Below are 26,091 nucleotides of genomic sequence, written 5' to 3'. Positions count from 1 at the left end.
TTACCACATGCGAAGAGACAAAATGCCGTGTTAAAACCTCTGTGACAACATGCGCTTCGAAGTGATGACTGGCGTCAAGCAAGGCTTTGTCCTTTCACCTTTTATTTTCGTCCTAGATTTAGACTACATCTTTACAGATAAATGGGCATGAAATCTGAATTGCAAGAAAGCTTCTCCGGTATGTAGATTTTGCCGATGATGTTGGGCCCACAAAAGCAGAAAAGCAAAAGCTTCAGGACTTTCTGAACAAACTCGTGAATTAAGCTGAAGCATTCGGATTACGCACCAGCGTTCCAAAGACTAAAAATTATGTCAATTAGCAATTTGCCGATGAGAATCCGACTATGAGATAAAGACATCGAATCGGTAACAGACTTCAAGTACTTATGGGACACAGTAACTTCAAGTGGTAATTCTGAATAAGTATTACACACAAGAGCAGCTTAGCCAACGTGGCAATTCAGACTTCTACCAATCTGGAAATCCACAGCATGCTCATCGAAGCTGAAACCCTGACTGTTTCAGTGCAATGTTGTGTCTGTTCTAAGTGGGATGCCTACCATGAAATGCCTAAATCTGACCACAAAACATAAAAAACCTCCACTGGGAGGAGCATTTACACCAGAAAATGGCAGTTTTCAGAAATAAAATATTGTCATTTATAGTCAACAATTTTTATTTAAAAAATGGAAAATAAATTGTATTTAATTTTTGTTTCTTGCTTGTTGACTAAGGAAGCCGTTCCTTGGCTCAGGAGCAGAGGCCATACAAGGAGCAGAAGAGCTTAAGTGAGCAGTAAATTCATTTAGGGAGGGGAGAAAAAAAAAGAAAATTTATTCAAAAAAAGTAAAGGGTTCTATTTCTTTTAAAATGAGAAAAAATAAGCCTAAACAACAATTTTACTGAGAATAAAACAAACTTAAAGTTGAGAACCCTTTATTTTTATTTTAACTTTACAATTAAAAGAAGCCATGTCTGTTGCAACGACTTTCTATGTAAAACAAAATGCCATTACACAGAAAGACGGCAGCAGATACAGGCTTACACGGAAGTTTTTCGAAATTTACTGCTCAGCTCTTTTTTTGACCTAGAAAAGAAAAAGGGCGTTAATTGATTGTAGATAAAATACATGTAAAGAAGAGATAAAAAAAATACATAAACAAAGAACAGGGCTAAAACATAAAACTAACCCTAAAACAGAAAGAACAAAATTAATATACAGTCTTCTATGAAGTTTGAGCATTAAAATGCCCAAATGGTTGACTGCTTCCCTCGAACGTGAAAGATTATTACGAAAAGCAGAAGAACAAGCTCTTTTTGCAATAAACTTTTACTTCTAAGACAACACCTAAGAAAACATTCCCTAAACAAATTCCTAAAGCATGGTGGACAAATGAGTGCCTAAATAAATGGAAGATAAAAAAGGCAGCTAGGACAGAATTCATAAAAAAACCAACACCTACTACATATTTAAAAAAATTACAAGCAGAATCTAATCTAAAAAGGACTATAATAGATGCTAAATATAAATACTGGAATAATTTTGCAAATAATCTCTCCAGAGAAACGCATGAGCCAATTATACATAAAGTCATAAGCCACATATGTGGGAAAAAGACTTCTCCCAACCCACTCCTGTATGAGCTTATACATAATAATACCCATTATGACAATGATATTGAAAAGGCTAACCTATTTGCAACTCTTTTTGTTAATAAGCTAACATCAAACAATCAAAGCAATCTGTCCACAATTCCTGTGAACCCTAGTTACCAACCACGCCCAGGATCCGAGTACATAACTAATCCATTTTCAATCCAGGAATTGAATAATGCAATACATCATATTAGGTCCAAAACTAGCAGCAGCTATGACAATATACACCCTACATGGATAAAGAATCTCACACCTTCATACAAACAAGAACTGCTAAATTGTTATAATCACGCTTGGGCATCCTCTAGGTTCCCCAATATATGGAAATGTTCGTCCCTCCTACCAATCCTAAAGAAAAATAAACCAAAAGATAACCCTGAGTATTATAGGCCCATAATGATTACACCTGTGATGGGGAAAATAATGGAGAAAATGATTTATCACAGACTCCTCTGGTTTGTTGAGAAAAATAACATGATCCCACACACTCAAACTGGATTCAGGAAATACCACTCCTCAACAGATGTTTTAATTTTGCTAACAAATGCAATAAATGAATCTTTCTCAAAAAATAATATCCTAGTGGCAGCTTTCCTTGATTTTGAAGGAGCATATGACAATGTGAACCACCAAATCCTTTTAAATAAACTTGCAAACCTTGGAGTACCTCCCAAGCTAGTATCCTTTATTAAATCCTTCATAGAAGTGCGAAGTTTCATTGTTTGTGTTGGTTCAGCCTCTTCACCCCAAAAGACAATATCCAAAGGCCTACCTCAGGGAGCAGTCCTCAGTTGCCTCCTATTTGCCCTATATCTCTGGGACATGAACCTACCCCACACGAATCTACAATATGCTGATGATCTGGTGCTATGGTCATCTGGCAACACCTTTCAGATAGCACAGTCAAATCTGCAAAAGTCACTTTTCCAGTTTGAAAAATTCTCTCAACATTCAGATTTACCCATTGCACCCACCAAGTCAAAAATAATCCAATTTCACAGGAAGCGAAACCATGTTAATGCAAAACTAACTCTAAATAAAACAACTATTCCAGAAGATAATAATATTAATTACCTAGGTCTCATGCTTGACCAAAAACTTAATTTCCACCTCCACATTTCAAACACAATAAAAAAATGTTATAGAAAAGCAAATATACTAAAAAGACTTCTTTTCACACCCTGGGGTTGTAAGGAGAAAACCTTACTCCAGTTTTATAAATCACATATAAGACCCCATATTGATTATGGGCTCATTGTATATGGTGCATGTGCAAAAACCCAGATGCAAAAAATTGAAACAACACAAAATGATATAATACGTCTCATATTTGGTCTTAGGAAACCCACAAGCACCAAGTTTCTGCTTATGGAGAGTGGATTAACAACAATAAGGGATGACGTAGCTTTCTCTTGATAAAACATCTTACAAAAATTGAATCAAATAGCTCACACACATTACATAATTGGTTAAGAAATCCAGCCATGTATAGAGGTATTGCAGATGAGTATGCCAATATTCCCTGTACCATACTGTTCCCTGTACAAAGAAGTTCCCTGTACCAGCAAAGTCTATTGCACCTACTTTCCCCCATTCCCCTCCATGGAATTGGTCATTTCCCATAATAAATACTGAATTTTCAAAATGGAATAAAGATTTAACCCCCATTGCTTTTGTTCAGAAAAAATTTGCAGAACTTAATACAATTACCTATAAAAATCACTTCCAAATGTTTGTTGATGGGTCAAAAATGAATGAGAAGGTTGCAAGTGGTGTTTTCCTTCCTCACCTGAAAATTGCAATGGGCGAGAGATTATTTAATAATTTATCTATAATGTCTGCTGAGTTAAATGCCATAATCATGGCATTAGAACACCTTAAGCAAAACCAATCTTTGATTGAAAAATTGAATATTATCATCTATTCCGACTCTTTATCAAGCCTTGAGTTGCTGGCCTCAGCTCCTCAATATAAGTTGGACATTGACACTTATCATTGTCTCAGTACTATTGATAATCTTGCTTCAAGTGGCATAAATACTTACTTTCAGTACATTCCTAGCCACTCTGGCATAAGTGGTAATCATCAGGTTGATGAAATAGCAAAAAATGCTATAAATATTGACCAGCCAAGTGGGAGACCAATCCCAATTAGAGATATTTACCGATGGAGGCTATCAGATATTAATTTTAATAAGATTAATCCTATCCTTTCCCCCTTTCCCAATAAGTATCTTTCTTAAATTTATCATAGAATTCGTTCTGGAACAAATGGACTAAATTTCCTTGCATTCTCATATAAGATTTCTAATTCAAGTGATTCAATTCCCCTGTCCCCTCTTTGCAGGCATTGTAATATGAATAATGAAACAATTGACCATTGCCTATTTGAATGTAATATGCTGACGTCTGCACAACATACCTTGCTTTCTAAACTGTTAAAATACTTCAAACACCACAAAATCCCACTATCAGTCAAGAGCCTAGCCAACTATACCTGCACACAGAGCATAGAAATCGACATCTATCATCTTATATTTGAACTCCTAGAGTCGAAAGATCTGCTGAAAGATATCTGAATATATCTAATAAATATGAGGCAATCAAGCCAGTAGCTCTGTAGCCCACAGAGTGAAGCAGAAGGAAAAGGGCTAAATAGTTTTACTGAAAAGCCCGCCTGCTGTTAAATAGAAGAAGAAGCTAAGACAAACCAAAATAATAGTTACCATTCCTTAATTTTAAAGAGTTCATAGTGAATCCTTCCAACAGACTAATGAGATTTACTAAGGGGGAGTATATGATGAGGGTCCCTTGTAAATCTCCAATTAAAGGTTTTGGACCATAATTATTACAGTGGTACTGTTTTATACTACAAAGCTTTTCAACTTACGAAGTTGTACAAAAGGTGCCATTTTTTGTGCTATTTGGCACTTACGGATAGCAAAACTGATTAAAATCACGTAGATATGAGCAATAGCTTTCAAATCAACCATTAAACATCTCTCTAAGAAGTTCTGGAAGCCCACTAGCCCCTAGCTTTTGCACTTAAGACATGGTATCAATAGTGTCATTTGTCATTTGCAGGTGGTGGAATTCATAAATAAAACGTAGATATGAGAAATAGCTTTAATATGAGCCATTAAAAATCTTTATACGATGTTTTTTTAGCCTGCTAGCCCCCCCCCCCCCTTGAGAAATGGCATAAAATGTGCCATATGGCACTTGCAGATAGTAGAATTTATAAAAAGCACGTAGATGTGAGAAACAGCTTTCTAATGAGCCATTAAGTGTCTCTCTATGATGTTCTGGTAAACCGCTAGCCCTGGAAAAAAAAGAAGAAAAAAAAACAAGGGAGACAGATCAGTGCTACCCATGCAAAAAAGTCATTTTCCTTGGTGTTCAAGGTGGGGGACTGTAATTATCCTACAAAAGGTTATCAACCATGCTGATTCCAATGGTGGACGTTTTATTTCGATTTGCCTCCATTTTCAAGGGGTTTCAGACTCTTTTTCAAAATCACCATAAATTTCTTTTTGCAATAAACTTTTACTTCTAAGATTAACCGAAACAATAGTTACCATTCCTAATTCAGTGTCAAATGGCAATTTTTTCTCACTAGACAGTTTTTTTAAAACAAGTTTTTCAACTTTTGATTACTATGGGCTGTGGTTTGCTCTTTACTAGGTTGCAACTGCTGCTGCAACCATGATTGAAAGGGACACTGGAATTTTTTTTATTGTTCCCATTCCTGACCAGACAGCATATACATTGCTTGACATTATATGTGATTGGATTCATCCAGGAACAACCATAATGTCTGATTGTTGTGCTTACACAATCACTGTTGGAGTGCTTACACATTGCACTGTTGGAGTGCTTACAGTAGATTAATCTCTCGCGGAGAATCGGAAAAAATCGAATCAATTCAAAAAAGGGCCTTGCGAATAATTTTCAAAGAAGGCAAGGTACCATACTCTCTGCTCCTAAAAAAAGCTAGTCTGAAAACACTGGAGCAAAGGAGGGTTTCGTTGTGCCTCCGTTTTGCAAAAAATGCCATAACAAACCCTCGGACGGAAAATATTTTCCCCAAAAGTCACTCTCCATCCAGATTACGGCCACCTCAAGCTGTTTCTGAGCCTGCTTTGTCCCCCATTCGCTGCGTTCCTTCCAGATACGAGAAAATTTTTATCTCCTTCATTACAGAAAAAAATAAATAAAATGTCTCAGTAGTTTCTCCCCCCTCCTCTTTTTTGTTTATTAGCTGATGGTACTGCCCAGGTTCTTGCAATCATATTGCTGCCCCCCCCCCCTTTATTTTGTCCAGGTTTTGTTGTTTTTTAATCTTTTATTTATTTAATTCAGTTGCATTATTTTAATATTCTTAGTATAACTTTTAATTTAAATGCATATATGTCTCGCTATAATTTTAGTTTTACTAGTTTTTAATGCATTTATGTCTCTCTGTAAGTTTCGTTTGACCAGTTTTTATCTTTTTAATTGACTTTTTACAGTTTTAATTATTGACTTTTAAATGATTGTTCATTATGGCTTTCTCTATTTTGTTGTTGTTCTTTGCATTTTTAGTGTAACCATTTATATTGTCGACTCCAAAGTCCGAATTCGGCCCTTTGTGGGCTTGTGATAGCGATTTTTTTGAAATAAATATCTTATCATTATCATATGTAGGACGTGGCCCAAATTTCTCCCCCTTCTGACTCTGATGATGTTAGTTATTATAGGTTGTTGTGTCATTTCACGAATGAAATGACGATGTTCAATATTCTGCAAAGACACAAGATTTCAAAATCCAGGACTCCAGGATTTGGGCAGAATTCATACTCTTTGTCTCAGAAGTAATGATTAAGTTTTGTTTGGATCCTCTGTAGGATAATATGTGAGAAGATATTTCCAGGTATTGAAAGTAAGCTTATACCCCAACAGTTTCCCGGCTTGGTAGGTTCTCCTTTTTGGATATACTGATGAGTGTGCTGTGCTTCAAGTCTGATGGTACTTTGGCCATTGTCCAAATCCAAGTGGAGAGTAAAGACCAAAGGGAGATACATGAGGATATTGATGCCTTTATCTCTCTGCAGATATGCAGTCCAATCCCGGAGATTTTTCATTTTTCAGTTGTTTTTTTTACTGCTTTTAGTGTCTCACTGGCAGAAGGCGGATCCGTGCTGATACTCAGGAAGAAGAAGGGAATCTCTGGAATGTCAGAGGGTTCTTTTGGGGTGGGTCTGTTTAGTAAACTGCACTATGTTCGGTTACCAACTCCCCTGATCGATCTCTGACAGGGCTGTCTCTATTAGTTTGTCATTTCCTCATGATATAATTCAGTTTACTTTTATGGCCATGAATCCTTTTTTGCACAAATAATACTTAATATCTTTGAAATTTGTCAAACTTGCTGTTTAGTTGTTCTTCTTTTAACTTCATGTTTTTTTTTCTAGATATATTCAGAACACATGTGCTGTAGTATATGCTGCTTCAGCCACTTTGTATATAGGAGACTATTTATTGTAAGTACTTCTTTGAAGTAATTCTATTAGTGACTGTGACCGATACGAATCTGTGGCGACAATTATACTTCATTAAAATTGTTTATAATTTTTTTTTCTGCGCTGAAGACGCCTCGTTTTGTGCAGTCGAAATATCCACGTTGTTTTTTGTTTTTGTTTTTATCTTATCTCTACTGGCCATAATCTCGCTTGTTTGTCTCTTCAATGGGTTTTTCTCTCTTTCTTCTTTTTAATGGCTGGCCAGTTTGGCTTAAGATCTTTCACAAGTAGTTTCATGTTAGAAATTGGGCTTGCTTTAATAATCAAATATTTCATATTATATTATTGATAAGATATTTCATATTTGATAATATATATATATATATATATATATATATATATATATATATATATATATATATATATATATATATATATATATATATATATATATAGAGAGAGAGAGAGAGAGAGAGAGAGAGAGAGAGAGAGAGAGAGAGAGAGAGAAAAAAAAAAAAAAAAAGAAAAAAAAAGAGAGAGAGAGAGAGAGAGAGAGAGAGAGAGAGAAAGAGAGAGAGAGAGATAGAGAGAGATATAGAGAGAGAGACAGAGAGAGAGAGATAGAGAGAGAGAGATATAGAGAGAGAGAGAGAGAAAAAAATTTTAATAAAAAAAATATATATATATATATATATATATATATATATATATATATATATATATATATATATATATATATATATATATATATATATATATATATATATATATATATATATATATATATATATATATATATATATATATATATATATATATATATATATATATATATATATATATATATATATATATATATATATATATATATATATATATATATATATATATATATATATATATATATATATATATATATATATATATATATATATATATATATATATATATATATATATATATATATATATATATATATATATATATATATATATATATATATATATATATATATATATATATATATATATATATATATATATATATATATATATATATATATATATATATATATATATATATATATATATATATATATATATATATATATATATATATATATATATATATATATATATAGTTACTCTTAAGTAATTTTGTAATAAAGTAATTTTGGAATATGTTACTCTTGAAAAACTTTTTTTTTTAACTAGTGATAAGTTTTTAACCACTTTTCAATAACTTAACTAGTGTTGAGACTTCTTTGTGTGGTTACAAAAATGAAATATCTTTACGTCTCTATAAGGGCTCAAGATACAACTAGCCCAAAAAGCAATTCTCGAATTATGAAAGAAGTTTAAAAAAGGCATCAAATGACATTTTCAATTTCATCCTAGCTAAATTTTATAGCCCACTAGAAATTTGCCTTTAATTCAATAGCTACTTCAGGAGGTAATTACATTTTGAGTTCTTCCTAGGGGACCCAAGAATAAAAAAGACTAGGCTATAGTAATCAACAGTTTAAAGACATGTCCAAAAAACTGGTTACTTAGAAAAAATTACCACTTTTGGCTTATTCAGGTGTGGTAATTGTTTTATTTCTTAGACTTGATAACTTTCAAAAATGATTTTTAAACCTTTGAACTTTTCAAAAAAAAATTTTGAACTATGAAAGGACATAACAAAAGGCATCAACTAATGCATTCACTTTCACTCTAAATAGGCTAAATAATTTTGTCAACTACACATTTATAAATAGCATTTATTTAGTAGAATAACCTAAGATCAAGAAAGAGTATTTGGTTTGAGAATAATAGCCTGAGAAATTTGGGTTATTTTTTGGTAATATTGTTACTTCAGCTCTATTCAGCGTTTCCACATCTATTTTTTTAAACTATTAAGAAATGGTAGAAAATCCAAAGAAATCCTCATTTTGAATGCCAAAATCCCTAAGGCTTTCCCCATTTTCTGACTTCTTTCTAAACCACTAGTAAAGCGTTGTTATGGTGACTTTAATAGCATTTGTTCAAGATAACTCATTTTGCAACACAAGACATTTTACTTGTACCAAAATATCTTCTTTTGACATTTGAAATAATGCTTTGTATTTATTTATTGACTAGTTAAAACCGATTTTGATTTATAGATTTCTGATTCTGGACTGTTTTATTTTATTTACTTTTCTTTGGAAGATATTTTATTTACTTTTCTTAGCCATCATTTTTTCCTTTACTCTTTCTGTCCAAAATCTTCAGTAAACTTCTGGTGTTTTTCCAATTCCTCCTTATTGACATTAGCTTTTGAGTTTCAAGTTTCTAGTGATTTCAACATATCCTCCTGAAACAATGAAAAATAAAAGAAAGTTATATAATAGAAGGAGGGTTGGCAAGCCATTTGGCGCTAATTTAGGGAGATATAGATTGGAGCTTTGAGAAGAGGGTAGTAATTTGTGCTGTGGGTTATAGAGCAAATATTTTTGTTTGTGAGGTGTAGAGTGTGTACGGATTCTAGGGTGAGTGTGGATTGAGTGGAAGGGTATTGGGTGGGCCGGGAGCTGTGGGATTTTGAGCTGAGTAGTAACCATGATAGCAGCTTTAGAAGTTCCTAATAATTTCACCATATGCCTCTGAAACAAAACAAAGGAAAGTCAAGTAATAAATTCAGATAAAATACAAGGTTTCTCAATATTATTTCAAACAAGCATATAAAAGGAGCAAGTCACAAAAGTTCCAAGTGGAACTATGTCATATAATAGAAGTAGAGGTTTTTTGGCACAGACAATAACTGTCTCATTTTTAGGCACAGTTTCATTTCACATATTTGTGAAAAACATAGTTCTGACCACTTCTCAAGGATCTTGAAAACTAAGCACTGAAGCCTGAGACTTTCTTAGCCTCTGAAAGTACTTAAGACACCATATCTCGCCAAGAAATAAAACACGAACCAACAGCCAGATTCAGAAGTTTCAGCAGCAGCAGCAGCAGCAGGATTTCGGACCTTTCTTGACAGTAAATGTCACTTAGGTCCTCATTCAATGGTTTCTCAAAATATCACTTTAGAAAGTTGAAAAGGGAAGTAAGGGGTGAATTGTCACTATAATTTTCCACTGCACTTATATTCAAGATGCACCAAATTTAAGTAACAAACTGGACTATATCTTTTTATCTGCTCCTATGTCTTGTAAAAACTGCACTACAAGTCAACAAATTTGCGTATTAAATTTTGTCATCAAAATTGTCATCCACATTCTTATATGTGGTTGTAGCCAAGTTTCCTGGATACAGATTATATCAATAGTATTTTTCTGGCAGTGGTCAAGAATAATATGACATTATTTTAGGGACCATGATGCATATCTAATGAAGCATTACTAAGCAGACAAACACTTGAAATCTTTTGTTGATTAAGGGAGCCTAAATTTAATTCTTCTACCAACTTACAGAGCTTTTCAATACGAACTGGTAGGCTTAGGCTTGATAAACTCATAAGATCTGGGCTGCATAATAGGCCAATTACTAACTTTTCAGCTGCTTCTGTTTTTGAAGATTTTACAAGTCTGTCTGTGATCTGGCTTTGTGAGGTGTGATTGATCTGATAGTGATGTAGCCTCCTCTTGTTTATTGCATCAGCATAGCTTTTATAAGCTACCTGTGCCATACGGAACCCAATTTGATATTTTTCAGCTACTTGGAGGATTCCTTGGTTTTGCTGCCTTACTGGGCACCAATTGGATGTTGATGAGTGACTTCCACCACAATTGGCACAAATGTATGCTTTTGGTCTGATTTCAGGGTCTACTGTTTTAAGTGGGCACTGGTTTGACGGGTTTTTATCTGAGCACCTCAAACAAATTGACTCTTTAACTCTACATTCTTTTTGAGTGTGTCCATATTTCTGGCACTTGTGACACTTGGGGACTCTTTAATAGTATTGGTATACCTCCTTTTTTCTTCCAAAGCACCAGATATTTGGTGGTAGGGTCCTACCCTAAAAAATAATTAATACTGCAAGGCTATCTTCAAGTTTTTTAGATTCCTTATTGTATCTTTTTTGTCTTATAGCATCTTTCACAGTTATTGGGGTTTGTAAGCTCTCCTTGATTTCCTCTATGGATAACTTAAGAGGGATACCTTTAATTATTCCTCTTACTATAGGTTGAATTCTTTTTGTCTTTATGGTGATGTTGCAGAGTGTGCTGGTAGATAAAATCTTTACAGCCTCATCTTCACCTTGTAGATATAAAAGCGTGTTCCTTCTTTCTTACTTAACTTCAAGCTCAAATTTGGAATTCTTCAATATTGTTTGGATTGATTTTGCAATTTCATAATCAGGAGGGAAGTTTTTTCCACTTTCCTCTGTGATAATTTCTAATAACACTTTATAATGTTCTTGTTCTGGGATGATGCTCTGTGTATCTTTGTTGATGTAATTTGCTTGAGGTGTTGCGGATTTTCTTTGCTTACACTTTGCAGCTGAACCTGCTTCACTGTCTGGGGACAAGTCTCTCCTTTTCGTGCCAATGTTGGGATTCTGCCCTAGTCTTGGTAATGCTAATCCATTTTCATGCACAGCAATTCCTTCTATTTCCAATGGATTTCCAGCTGTTCTGAGCTCTTCATCACTGTCATGAGAGGGTAAAGCTGGATAGCACTCTTCATTGAGCACAGAATATCTGTTTGTTGTTGGGATGGTGTAGTTAGGATAATTGGGAGGTAAAACATAACTATGAGGGACAGAGCTAGGGATATGACTTGTAGTTACACTTGTTTGAGTTGAGCTCCTTTGAATATCAGCTGGATTAAAAATTCTTACTCTTTGTCCATTGGGGAGGATACCAATTATAGGTTGAGTGTAAGGAGGGTGGAAATTATGGGTGGGACCAGGTAAAACCTGGTCAGGTAGCTGAAACATTCAGCTAAAATCACAAATGTCAATTTTTATTTAATAAGTAGTCAAAATTTTTTTAATAAAATCCAAACAATCACCAATATTCACAAGAAAATTGTAACTTGAAGAAAAAGATCTTTTATCCAACCGGTTTAATCTTTTCTTCCTTCTTCAGAAGTTTCAGATAAGGAAGACTCAGATTTTGAACAAAGCGGTAGGCTAGTACAGTGTTGTTACAGGAACAAGGACTTTGATAGGTTACCGAAAACAGAAAATGGATACGCTATATATTTAGGCGTTTGTGTTGATCAACACACTCTGCCAAATTCGGAAGTTTCAGATAATGGAGACTGAGATATCAAATAAAGCGGTCGGTTAATACAGTGTTGCCACAAGGACTTTGCTGGGAAGTATACTGAGACTATAAAATGGATACGGTAAATATTTAGATGTTTATGTTAATGAAAATACAACATTTAAACTTCATTAAGAAATCATAGATCTGAAGATTCCAAGAAAACTTGGAATGATGAAGAAGCTGAAGCAGTTTTCGCAAAGAAATTCTTTAAAATTTGTATTTTCCGTTTATTCAGTCGGAACATGGCACTGTTCGCTGGTTTGGATGTCAACTTTTAAAGCTGTTCTTGATTAAACTGAGCAGGAAAGCGTTAGATCTGATAATTAATTGAACTCTTCTCTTTTCTTTCTGTTAGTTTAGTTGTTTTTTTTCCAGTTTGTAAGGTTGTTTCTGATTCATCTAAAAAAAAAAAAACTTCGATTGTTTACGCACACTAATTACTCCTCAATTTCTATATTTATGGGAAATAAAAGTACAATAATTGTGAGAGTGATATGAATGCATTGATTTAATCTTATAATAATCTGAACTGAAGAGAACAACTCACATAACGCAAAACCTCAACAGGAGCTAAGCACGGTTACGTTCTATCCCAATTTATTTGGAACAGAACATGTTTAATTTAAAAACATACAAAAAAACCTCAAATCACATTATCAAATTTTAAAACTCTCAAGTTTTAAAATTTCAGTAGGATTGATATTCAAAAAGTGAAGAAAATTATAAACAAATTATCGAGACCAAAAGTTACCACACTCACTCTTATCTCATTTCTTAGAGAGGGGTTTATTAAAGTTTTTAAAAAAAGTTTATTAAACTTAAAGTTTTTTTAAAGTTTTTAAAAAGTAAAAATAAAATAGGTAATTGCATTATCCGTCGAATGACTTTTCTGAAATCCATATTGGCTAGGTGGTATTATTTCTTTTTCTTCCGCAAATTTACTAGTTTTATCATGCATTATTTTTTAAAAAATCTTCAAAATAACGGATATAATTAAAATAGGGCGGTAATTATTAATCTCCTCATTATTTCCGTACTTATACAAAGGTATAATGCGGCTTTTCTCTAGACCTTTTGGAACAATTCCTTTTTGAAAAGACAAATTCATTTAAAGAAATTAAAATATGAGATATCACCGGAAAAATATGTTTCAGAACACGTTTGGGCCTGTGATCAATACCAGGAGCCTCTGATGGCCCCAAGGAATTCAGAGTCTTCTTCAAATCATTTTGGGAAACCGGTTCAAAAACAAAACTACTACCATCATTATAAAAATTTGAGGAAATTTGACTTTCGTCTTCTTTAATAATATCATTATCAAATAGTGACGACATATTTTGACCAACCTCAGTAAAAAATCTACAATAGTTCTCCCAGTATTAAGATGCGATTTTCATTGGTTTTTAAGATGGGGACCTTAAATTATAAGGGATAAATATGTCTTTTTTTCTCCTTGCTGGTAGTCGATTATCATTCCTCACTATCTTCAAGCTTGCTATTCATTACATCCAGTAGAAAGTATTTGATAGTGGAGCAGCTGATCCCCTTTGTAAGACCACTGTTCTTCTCTTAAACTGTTCTTAAGTTACCTGCGAGCATTAACGCAGAGAGGTTCTCCGTGCCGAGTGAATGAATTCGTATTAAAAAAAAAAAAAATCGCAGTGTTATAGTGAAAGGATACTATACCAAAATTTCGCAGTGTTATACTGAAGGGATACTGCAAGCTGGTTTTTGGAGAATTTTCATTTTGACGAAAGTGGGCCCCGAGTGATAACTGGATATATTACATAAAAAGGGCCCTTGCGTGTAAGTCCCACTGAATGCCTTTCTAGTTTTATTTAGGCAGAGTGGTATTAATTGGTAGCAATATGTCAGTGACGAAAGACCATTTCGACCGCCGTATGGATGTTCTTCAACTTTTGATTTCAAAGCTCCAAAATGAAAATAAAGTACTGACAGCAGAAAAAAAACTGCTAAGGACTGAGCTGTTTCAAGTCAAGACTAGTGTCGCGTAATCAGAGATGTACGCTCGAAGAAACAATATTCTTATTCATGGTGTTTAAACCCTGCCAGGACAAGAAAAACTCCTGAGAACTGAAGTGACATTTTTTCAGTCTAAGCTTGGAATTACAGATGCTGATGAGCTAAGTATGGGTGCATTGTACCGTATTTCTAAGAAGACGGCTCCCTCCCAATCTGGAACTGGGCCGAGCCTTCGAAGTAATTCACAAGAGCAGAAAGCTATCGAGCCTATCTTTATTAGCCTTTCAGACACTGAACGCTCAGCCATTATGAAAGAATGTGGAAAACTGAAAAAAACGGGTTTTAGTGTGTCAACAGACTTGCCAGCTGAACTTGGTAAACGAAGAAAAAAATTATTAGCGCTCGGGTACAAGCTGAAAAGTTCTAAATTGGTAGCAGAAAAGGTTGCAGAAACTCGTGTTGTTCAGCGAGGAATAAGACTGTGGTTAGAGGTAAAAAAGTCGCGAAATTTACAATGGACTAAATCTCAAGACGACTGCTTTGATCCGCTAAAGTTGGCAGTACCCGCCAAACCGGACGATACCGCCTTTGATGCTTAAAATGCTATTAGTGTGATTTGTTTGTTGTTATCTGTTAGTTCCGCCTGCTGTAGTCAAAGAGATGAAGGAAAAATATTATAAAATTGGTTAAAAGTTTTTTTTTTTTTTTTTATTTTTTTTTTTATTATTTTTTTTTTTACAATTTTTTATTGGGGCTACAGCAGCGGAAACGGAAAAGAATGTCATTGATGAATTAGTTTTTTTTTTGCCGCTTGCCGAAATGAGTGATTTGTTTTCCAGAAATGTTTAATTTTCCATTTTTCTGTGTTTCTTGTGTTTATCTATGTTTGTTTACATCAGTTTTTTGTTGCATTTCCAATGAAGTTCATTCTGGTGTGGGCATTTCTCAAGGTTCTCTGCTTTGCTCAAAGATGCGACAACATTCCCCCGAGAGTTTTGGGTAAGTTTTGAGTTCCTTGTCTTCGTCCCTGAGGCCCACTATCTTGCCAGCAGCTCAAAAAAAATTAGAACAATTAGAAAAGTCGTTCTTAAATTTGGAATAAATTTTTGATAGAGTAATTAGTAATGAAAATGATTGTTCTTTTTTTAGTGGAAATGAATTTCCTCGAAGTAAATATATTCAGTTAATGAGTATGCCCCAGGGATGCTCTGAATCTCAGCTCAGTATAGTTCAGCTCACCTGCCAAGGGTTATCTTCTTCAGTGACAGATGTTATGACCATGTAGCGAAAATGATAACCTAACGGCCTTGGACTATTTGAAATAGTCCTGTCAGGGTTGCTTGAAAGTCTGGTAGAGCTCCCCAGGTCTACCGCGAATTTTGTGATTAGAAACCAATCAGCTTTAGGAGGAGAGGCTATCTACACACAGAGCGAATACCCAGTCTGTGTTAATGGCAAACTAACTCGAAATATAGAAGGTATTTTTGAGTCACTTTTTCTTGATATGCCCCTTCCTTCACAACGGAAGGTAATCGTTGGAGAAATTCACCGATCACCGTCAGGTTCTGTTTCTTCGTTTACGGAATATTTCATGGGTGATTTCAACATCGACCTAGCCTATCCCCTAACTAATAGCGCTAATGATCTTCTCACTATTATGTCTGGATTTAATCTTTACCCGTCAACAACTATCCCAGCGAGAGTAACTGAGAGTACTCATTCACTAATAGACAATATTTTTTCTACTCTACCTCCACTCTCGGCTTCAGTAATCCTCAATGACATGTCAGACCACTTCCCCTTATGTACCGTTTTCAAAACATCAATGGAAACATGTTAATTTTCAAAAACTAGAGATTTTTTTCCGGTTTTATATCTGTGTTAATAAAAATTAGGTTTATTTAACTTGTATTTGCAAAAAACGACCTGGGATAGTGTTATGGATAAAGAAGATCTGAAAGAAGGATTTGAAAATTTCCACAGTACATTTACAACACTATATGAAGCATGTTATTTTAAAGAAAAAATAAAGAAACGCAGAAGAAAAAAAGGAACAAATTTGCCCGTGGGTTACAGAAAGTTTACTCAGGTGCATCAATAAAAAGAATAATCTTTGGGCGGAATACCGTAATCTTTGGGCGGAATACCAAATGTAGCTAGCCTGCGGAGTTATGAAATTTATAAGAAATGCCTACGGTCTGTTCTCAGAAAAGCTAAGAGGGATTACTTTAATCAAAGGCTAGCCGAAAGTGGGAAGGATGGAAGGAAAGTATGGAAGACAGCCAATTCAGGGTTACGACCAAATAACCAACAGCCTGAACTACCATCCAAAATTACGGTTGATGGAGAAACCTTGACTGAACCAGCACAAGTTGCAAAAGCTCTTTGTACCTTCTTCGCCAAAATTGGAGAAAAAAACGGCTAACACAGCGCTACCCCCCAGAAAGTCCCAAAGGGACTTTTTGGGCCCAGCGTGTGTCAAGTCGATGGCACTCATTCCTGTAACTTCGACGGATGTTTCGATGATTGTCAAAGGCTTGAGGGGAGCATCTGCCTCTGGATTTGACCGCGTCCATACTAAAGTGTTGAAGGCAGTATTGCCCCCTGTAGTAGAACCTTAAACACATTTGGTAAACCTCTCCTTGGAGGTGGGCGTGTTTTCATCACTTCTCAAGAAGGCAAGAATAATTCCCCTCCACAAAGGTGGCCCTTAGGACCACCCGTCTAGCTTTCGACCCATCTCTATTCTTTCGGTGTTTTCCACAGTGTTCGAAAAACCTATGAAGAACCAAATTTACTCTTTTCTTGAAGCTAAGGGATTCCTCAACCAACGCCAATTTGGAGTCAGACCCGGACACTCGACAAAAGATGCCCTGGCATCACTAAGCCTATTCATTAATAAAGCACTTGACCTGGGACCTGTGCCAGTTGCTATTTTGCTTGACATAAAAAAAAGCGTTCGATAGTATGGATCATGGGATTCTATTAGGTAAAATAGAGCACATTGGGGTTAGAGGAGAAGCTCTACGATGGTTCCGGTATTACCTTAGTAGTCGACGTGTTTATATAGGAGATGATCCGCTGAATGACACCGTTGTCAACTTCGGTGTGCCGCAAGGCTCAATCTTAGGCCCACTGTCATTCCTGGTTCATGTGAATGACCTAAGTCGCGTTCTGAACCCTAACTCCAGGACTTCACGGTGCTGCAAGTTATGTTGCGACCCAGAAATTTCGAGCAACGATCATGAATCGGATGAACTTGTGGCGTTCGCGGATGACACTACAATGGTATCCTGTAACACCGACATGTCAGCGCTCCAGAGTAAACTTGAGGTCATCTTAGAAGAAACTTACATTTGGATGGATGCCAATCGATTTGTAATAAATGTTAACAAATCTTGCACTCTCTTCTTCTCAAGGATTGGACCTCTTCGCCCAGAGGTATTGGAAATAACAACTTCTCGAGGAATGATCCGACGACCGAAAACTGGCTGTGCCAGGTACCTAGGTGTACTCCTTGACGAAAATTTATCCTTCGTCCATCACATCCACGACGTGGAGCTGAGGCTCTCCAGTAATATTGGGCTTATCAGGAAACTGAAAAACACAGTCCCTCAGCATACCCTTTGTCTTCTGTATAAAGGAATTATCAAGACTCATCTGCACTAATGTGCGTAAATTTGGCAGTCAAAAGTTATATCACCTCTGAAAAGACTTGATTCAATCCACAAACATGCCCTGAAAATAATCGGAAATATGGACGATTTTCTTTCCCGTGAATCACTTTATTATTTATCGTGCTCAGTTATCGTTTTTAAATTTTTCTCCGGATTACTTCCATCAGCATTCCACAGTCTATTCCAGTTGGTATCGGAACAGTATCCTAGGAACACGAGATCTGCCTCAAACCTTCTGGTGAGACGAACACCTACAGTACGGTCGGATTTTGCACCGGATGTGGCGTGCGCGAAAGTGTGGAACATGCTTCCACAAGAGCTGAGATATAGGAGCTCTCTTGGTTCTTTTAAAAATAATTTGAAAAAATATCTTATTGAATATTCTTTAAATAGAGTTTATTAATAATTGAGATTTTTTTTTTTTTTTTTTTTTTTTTTTTTTTTATCATTATTTTCTCGGTTTGTTTGTTTTTTTTTTTTTTTTTTTTTTTTTTTTTTTATTTATTGATTTTTTTTTTGTATGGTTAGGGTAGCTGTGCTTTTGGGGAGGAAGGGGGGGAATCTCTTAGATAGTGATTTGTATGGTTGAGGGATGTGGTTGTGTTGAAGAGTAAGGCGAGAGTCGTAAAGCGTGATTAGGAGGAATCGTTATTTTTTTTAAGGGACTAAACGTGGATTTTTTTGCATAGAGAAGTTTATTTATTTTTATTTATTTCTATTTGTTTTAATTAAACCCGATTGAATCTGAAATCTGAAAACTTTATCTACAGCATCTTTAAGTCTGAAAAGCATCATCATACTAAGTGATTTGCTTCTTAAAGAAACCAGGCTAATGCCTCTATAGTTACCACACTCACTCTTATCTCATTTCTTAGAGAGGGGTTTATTAAAGCTTTTAAAAAAAGTTTATTAAACTTAAAGTTTTTAAAAAGTATTTTAAAGTACTTCTTATTTTTCAAAAATCATATTCACAATCTTTAGTAAACTATCTTTAACTTCACAACCACCATATTTAAAAATTGATTTTCCACCCTATCAGTATCTGAGACAATTATTTTTTTAGTACTGTCACTAATTCTGCCTTACAAAATAAATCCCCCTTTACTTCCAAAGCGTCAAAAAAATTTTTTATTCTTTTCTATATCCTTTCTTGTAACTTTATCACGGTTTAGTCCGTTTTTGAAATGTTCTGTCCGTCTCTCTTTAACCGTTCCCTTTAAATTTTGAACATGCCAGTTCAATATTTTACTATTATGCCGTCTGGCTACGTCTTCCAGATCCTCAGAAGTTTTGTCCAAGGCCTCCACTTCATATATTCTTAATTCATATTTTAATGCTTTCTCCACTTTTTTTCATTCCTCTTATTTTCATATGAATTATCACTCAAACATTTCTTGTACAAGCCCCTCCTCTTCTCTGCTAAACTTAAAGAATTGTCTCTAATATTCCTATTTTCATTTCTTGGGGTACCTTATGGTGCTCTTCTTGCCCAATTTTAGCAAGTTGTGAAAGCTGGGAGCTGAGTAGGATAGTGAAAGATAGATTACTATCTTCCCGGGCGAACAGCTGAACAACAAGTTAATATTCGATAGGGCTAGTTTATTAGAGGACGGAGGTAGCGAGGGCATAAGAAGGCAATTTTATTTATATTACGGAGTTGAAAAAAAAAATGAAAGAGGGAAATAAGTTATGAATAAAGGGAATCGAGAATAAATATGGATATCAGCTCTCAGTAGACACAACCAGCATTTTTTGGGGTACCTTATGGTGCTCTTGTTGCCCAATTTTAGCAATTTGTGAAAGTTGGGAGTTGAGTAGGATGGTGAAAGATAAATTACTATCAAAACAAAGTATTTTGAAGTTTGGTTGTATCGATATATGACGTTCAGCTAAGCCAACAATTTTTTTTTTTCGATTGTCTTAATCATAGTTTATATAATTAGGCAGCAAGTTTACCGCATATGATTTCTGGCTCTTCATTCTTGGTGCGAACAAAAAGCTCCTCCCACTTATTTCTGCACTTATGGGTTAGTGTGTATGCGTCAATAAATAAGAAATTGTTACAAAGTGCATTATTCGTAATTGCGAAAGCAGAAAAAACTTGGTGAGCCGGCCAAGTGGTTTGCAAGTTTCCCATCTCACAGGTATGACTTAATTTATATACAAAATACGACTTAATCTATTATTTATATTTAGTGGACTCAACTGATTGGCCTATGTAGGATTTTATAAGAAAGGGGGCGGGGGGTTGATGAAATTTGTGAAAATAAAGAATTTTTTTTCTTCTAATAACTGGTGGAATAGATGTGATGGTTTCAGGGGCGGATCCAGGATTTTTTAGGGAGGGGGCGCAAAATAGGTTGATCCGATAAACTAACGTTAGAAGTAAGTTTAATTAATGGAAATTGCGTTAATTAGGTAAATTACACTACTTTAGGTAGGGGGCACCCCTCGCCCCCCCCTGGATCCACCACTGGATGGTTTATCATTTTTTTTTCACGTCGTGATTTTTATTTTCTACGATATTTATTTTCTAGATAAGAATAGTTTCGTTTTAAATCAATGTTTTCGTATGAAATTGGCAGACCTTTCATGAACTTTAAACAATAAACACCTCTGTTTGAAAATCTTTGCACTTTGTGAATTTAGATAGCGATGAGGGTTCCTGAATGAGACCAATTTTAGGACTTGGGTTCTAATTATTGGTTGCTGTGGTAAAAGTTGCCACAATAGCCCTATCCAAGAAAACGCCAAACGTCTGTTAAGAAGTGTTTTTCATAAAATTCTTAGGGAGTATTCAAATAAAACTTATTTTTAACTTGACTATTGTTGTAAATTCATTCTTTGTTTTTCTTTCCATTCTTGAACCAATGTTATATTTACCTTTTGCATTATTACAGCCCACTATATATACATTTATATAAATTTATATGCAGTGTTACAGCCATACAAATTATTCTCTTTCCCCTTTTTTATTCTTTAATAATAATTTCTTGTCGTTTTGAGTTAGAGTCATTGTAGGCTTCAATTTCTCCTGATCTTAAGTTTAATAGTGCCTTTACTTTTCTTTAAAAAAAACTTTCTTTCTCGTAAAGTTTTCGTAGTATATATATATATATATATATATATATATATATATATATATATATATATATATATATATATATATATATATATATATACATATCAACGTCATATATATATCATAATAATATACACATCACTAATACTATATACTATACTAATCACTATATCACTCATCAATATATATCATACATACACTCACTCACTATACACTATATATATATATATATATATATATATATATATATATATATATATATATATATATATATATATATATATATATATATATATATATATATATATATATATATATATATATATATATATATATATATATATCGGTGCGTAAAAACAGCTCCTCTCATTTGATCTGCCATCAGCGGTCCAATTACCCTGGAACACGTATTTTGGCAGAAACTTTCTCAGAATGCCTTCGAAACCAACTTGAGACTTCGAAACCTAATTTTAATTCCTAAAAACAACTAATAATAACATTGCACTACTAATTACCAATTTTCATGTATCCATTGGAATAAATTAATTTAAAATTAATTTCTTCAAAATTAGTTTTCCATCGGTGAGGGCAAGTTTCACTTTCAAGAGAAATCTGACTTGTCTACCCGTGAAAAGATCTAATGTTGCTTATGTTTATACTGGTTTATACATTCTCTGGAGCAATCGCACCTCGGTACGGGTTTTTTTAATGAGTGAGATAGGGAAAGATCATACTGCTATTATATATACTGTGGTCTTAATGCAGCGAATGTAAACAACGCCAAAAGGACCTCTATGAAGACAAAACTATTAAAAAAGACTGTTGTTTTGATTGATGGCGCCCAAAACAGAGTCAAGTTCGTTTTGTGTCGCCTTAAACTTATTGAGCATATACACTGGACAAAATGAAACTAAGAGGGAAAAAAAAAATCGGAAAAAAATGACTGAAAAGAAAGGCCAAATACTTTATCCTCAATCAGTTTGACAAACATTCAAGATTATTAGATTGGACCGAGGGGACCTTAGTAAGGACAACAAATTTTTGAATAATATTTGGTTGTATTGGTTTTTAGGGCAAAAAATAAATTTCTAGTTTTTGCATATCTACTTGAAAATTTTGAAAGTTTTTCCACTTCAAAGACAGGGCCAAATGAACCACAATTAAAACCAGCAATTAAGGAAACAGATATAGTATTGCTGATTCATCGCAATTGACGCTTTTTTTATATTAAGAAAACAAAACAAAACTCTTAGAAACAATCGCAAAATCCCTTGACTCAAACAAAAAAAGTATTAAAATAAAATACAGCACGAAAAGATACTTTTAATAAAATTGTGAATTAAAATACTTGTATATTTAAGGGTCTCTACAGGATAGGTTACGACGATAGGTTGTACTTTTTGACAATTTATTTTTAAAATTTTCGTTGCTTTGCGGCAGAAAGTACTTTCTCCAACGCATGCACTTGCTTTATCATAGAAATTGTTACTGATTTAAATTTTATTTAGAATACGAGTGGACACGCTTTTGATTATGTAGATCATGTATAGGTCAGCACGGTAATCGTAGCAAGTCAATGTTTATTTAGCAGCATAAATTCCATAATAACAGTTAGATTAAAGTTCTCGCTGCTAAAGGTGCAAATTATTTCCCATGTAATGTAGGACACAGAGGCCCTACCCCTACCACTAGAACCAGGATACACAGTAATAAGTGATTTGCTTGTATCCTGCTTCTCCTGGACAGTAACTGTGCAACTTTCCTGCTCAATTGATGGAATAATATACTGTAAGCAATACGTCGTTTTAGTGGAATTAAACTGTACCTTTACCGTCCAAACATTCAGGGGCTGATCTAAAGTAAAATCTCTGGCGAGGCCTAATGTGACAAGGCCACCAATGAGCAAAATCTTGGGGGGAACCCAATGTGACAAAGGTACCAATAATTAACGAAATTGACAAATTTATTATAAACGAAGGAGTGAAAAAAGTAAGGAATGAGGGTGCCAGAAAAATCTTGGAGGGGAGCCGGGTCCTCTCTGGATTCGCCACTGCTAACAGTTACGCAAATACCTACTATTATCTGACTCCTAGTCCCTAATTCTGCCTAGCTGAAACAATCAAGCAACACTATTTGATACGCGTGACAGACTGAGTTCCATCATTTTACTTACGCTCCAATTCTGGAAATCGCATGACGCGTAACCACGCTTCTACACAATTTCAAATTATGATTTAAAAATTATTTTGTAAGTTCAAAATTCTCAAATATCTCATTCTCGTATCACTTAAATAAATGGGCAAAATGAATGTGGAAAAGCTCGCGGTCTAAGCAGATAAAAAAAAGAACAAAGTAATCTTAATTACAATATCATCCAAAACAGTTGTTAGTATTCACTGCTGTCCCCCGCCCGAAAAAAAAAACATCTTGGCTAGTGACGCTTCTGAAGGTACTCGTGAAGAAGGTGCACTTAATTTTGAAAAGCAAATTTTGGTTTTTAATGAGTCACTTAATCCGCTGCTTTGATTTTGTTGAATGCTTAAAATAAAATTATAAAATTTAAAATAAATACTTACTAAATAATAATAATAATAAATACTTAATATAAAATTAAAATAAAATATTATTCTCGTTAAAATATTTACAAATGTTTTGACAAGGGATTACAACAATTCAAAAACCTTAAAAAATAAAATAAAAGTTTGAAACTTAGCAGAAATCGTTGTTAGAAATCGGACTTGCAGTAAAAATCAAATATCTTGAATAGACCTCAGTGTGAAAAGACATTGAATTGCGTAAAGAGCAAAAAACTGGTAATTGCGAAAGTATTTGTATGTATTTTAACAAGGGATTAAAATAATTAAAAACCATAAAAAAGAAAACCAAAAGTCTGAAGCTTAGTAGAAATCATTGTTAGAAAAACATCATTACCGAATTTCTTTTGTTATAAGTATAAGCAATGTCTTTTTTATGTTTGTTTTTTTAAATCGCTAAAGTTATTATATAAACTGGAAAAATACTTACGGTGCCTGAACAATAGTTTTAACGTTATAATTCAAACTATAAGAATACCTGAAAATGTTAAAATAGTTTGTTTTTCTGTTAGATAAAATCCATTCGCAACATGATTAAGCAAATTGTCTGCGGTAGGAAGACAAGCGACAATAGCTGCGTTCGTTTTCGTCGTTCTATGTAAATCCAATCCTCGATTTTAGAATTAAGCCGTTCGTTTTCGCCGTTCGGTTTTATTTTGCGCTTATAAGCCGTTCTTGGAAATGCCGTTCTTCGTTCTTACAACGACAAACTGAGCCTCATACTCTGTTTCACAACTTTGGTTTTATTTTTGAGCGCCATAATTTAAAATCCAAAACAATGCAAAAAGAACTACCAGTCAGTTAATTGATTTGTTTAACTTTGTAGCTTTCATTGTTAGTACGTTTCATCTAAAAATGTTAGGAATTCGTTTTGTAGGTATGTCAGAGGGTTAATATCTTTTAACAAGTTTGTGGAAGTAGTTTTGGCATCAAGTGCTTTCCAAACTTAGCCTAGGCCCTACTCAAAAAATTTCTGAGGTGTACTTTGGAAAATCTTAAGAGGAATTCTTCCATATCATAGATTACAATTACTTTCCAAAACATATGGGAGGTAACCACTGGCCCTCTTTTGCCTAACCCTTTCCCCCTCCAAAAAAATATTTGCAATACTTTATTCCAAAAACTTATATAGAAAAATATTTTATTCCAAAACATACCATGGAGAATAATTGTAGCTAATACATTTTGCCTGTGACCCTGCTCTACTTTATCCAACCCTCCTAATGTTCAAATCTAATCCTGAAATTTCACATTTGCCATTTCTTCTGTCAATCTGTATCTTTTGTTTTATCCCATGTACCTGTAAATTCAATCAACTTTGACAAAACAAGAACTAGAAAAACAGTGACAGGCAGCAGAATGCATTTGAAATATAATTTCGGCTATATATTTCCACATTAGGGGGGCTGGAGTAAAGTATTGGAGAGTTGTATGATTTTCCCCTAGATATGTAGGCTAAGTTGATAGTCATTAGTACCTGATGCTGTCTCTATTGCTTTTAATTAGATGAGAGAAAAAAAATACAAAGATAGTCTCTCTGGAAAAGAAAGAGCCCAAAAGTGAGACTAAATATGTCAAATCTTAAAGGTTTATCCCTTCTGTCTATTTAAGGAACACAGATACGTAATTGAAGCCTTGTTCATTTTTATCTTAAGGGTGCCCTACTTTTATGACCTTACATTTGATAGGTGAAAAATAGTACTTTTTCATCCATCATTTGTCATGCTTATTTTCTACAAGAGTGTTTTCTTACAAATGACTTGTTTATATTAGAGGTTCATTTACAATATATTTCCCTTGTTATTAAAGCCAAAGAGCGGTAAGTTTCCTATATAGAGGTTTCGGACAAGGCGGTTCTAAGAGCGCACTTCCTGTTTTGATAAAATTCTAATTTTAGGAGTTATTATAGTTCTTAATATTGGACGTGATCGTCTCTTGCTAGGTTGCTAGCTACCGGTGCGACCCAGATAGGAGTTTCGGACAAGGCACTTCTAAAAGTGCACTTCTTGTTTTGATCTGACTCTATTTTTCAGAGTTATGGGCTATTATATTTCTTAGTTTTGGATTTGATCGTCTTTTATTAGGTTGCTCGCTACCACTGCAACCAGGATTTCAAGTTATCTTGTCAATAGATTATTTCAGATAACAAGGGCTAGATGTCGTTCTTTATAATGAATCTAGTTTTAATTATAAAATTAAAATTATTGCTCAGACACCATAAATATTTTTGCTGTTTACATAATAACTTTAGCAATCCTGAACTAAGATCTAAAATCAAATAAAATTATCAAGTCGAAAAATCAGCATGCATAAATATTGCATTCACTTATTACGTGATATATGGTTATAACCTA

The 26,091-nt window shown here is 34.2% G+C and overlaps 2 long non-coding RNA genes across 3 annotated transcripts in view; one reads left to right on the top strand and one right to left on the bottom strand.

The window, feature by feature from the left end:
- The window catches only part of LOC148941490 (uncharacterized), a 60,751-nt gene that overhangs the window by 33,779 nt on the left and 881 nt on the right, over positions 1-26,091 (bottom strand). The gene's annotated exons all lie outside the window — the stretch shown is intronic.
- Positions 24,501-26,091, top strand: part of LOC148941489 (uncharacterized) — a 30,226-nt gene continuing 28,635 nt past the window's right edge. The window contains exon 1 of one of the 2 annotated variants that reach the window (XR_016143305.1): positions 24,501-24,533. This is a non-coding gene — a long non-coding RNA (uncharacterized LOC148941489). Of the gene's footprint in view, positions 24,615-26,091 lie in introns of both variants that reach the window. The other variant, XR_016143304.1, reaches the window with a different exon arrangement.

Source organism: Artemia sp. Qi Xiang Cuo, chromosome 18, assembly GCF_049724085.1.
Source record: "Artemia sp. Qi Xiang Cuo chromosome 18, ASM4972408v1, whole genome shotgun sequence".
Classification (NCBI taxonomy): Eukaryota; Metazoa; Arthropoda; class Branchiopoda; order Anostraca; family Artemiidae; genus Artemia; species Artemia sp. Qi Xiang Cuo.
The sequence above is the reverse complement of the archived record's forward strand: the minus strand, read 5'-3'. Positions and strand labels throughout refer to the sequence as shown.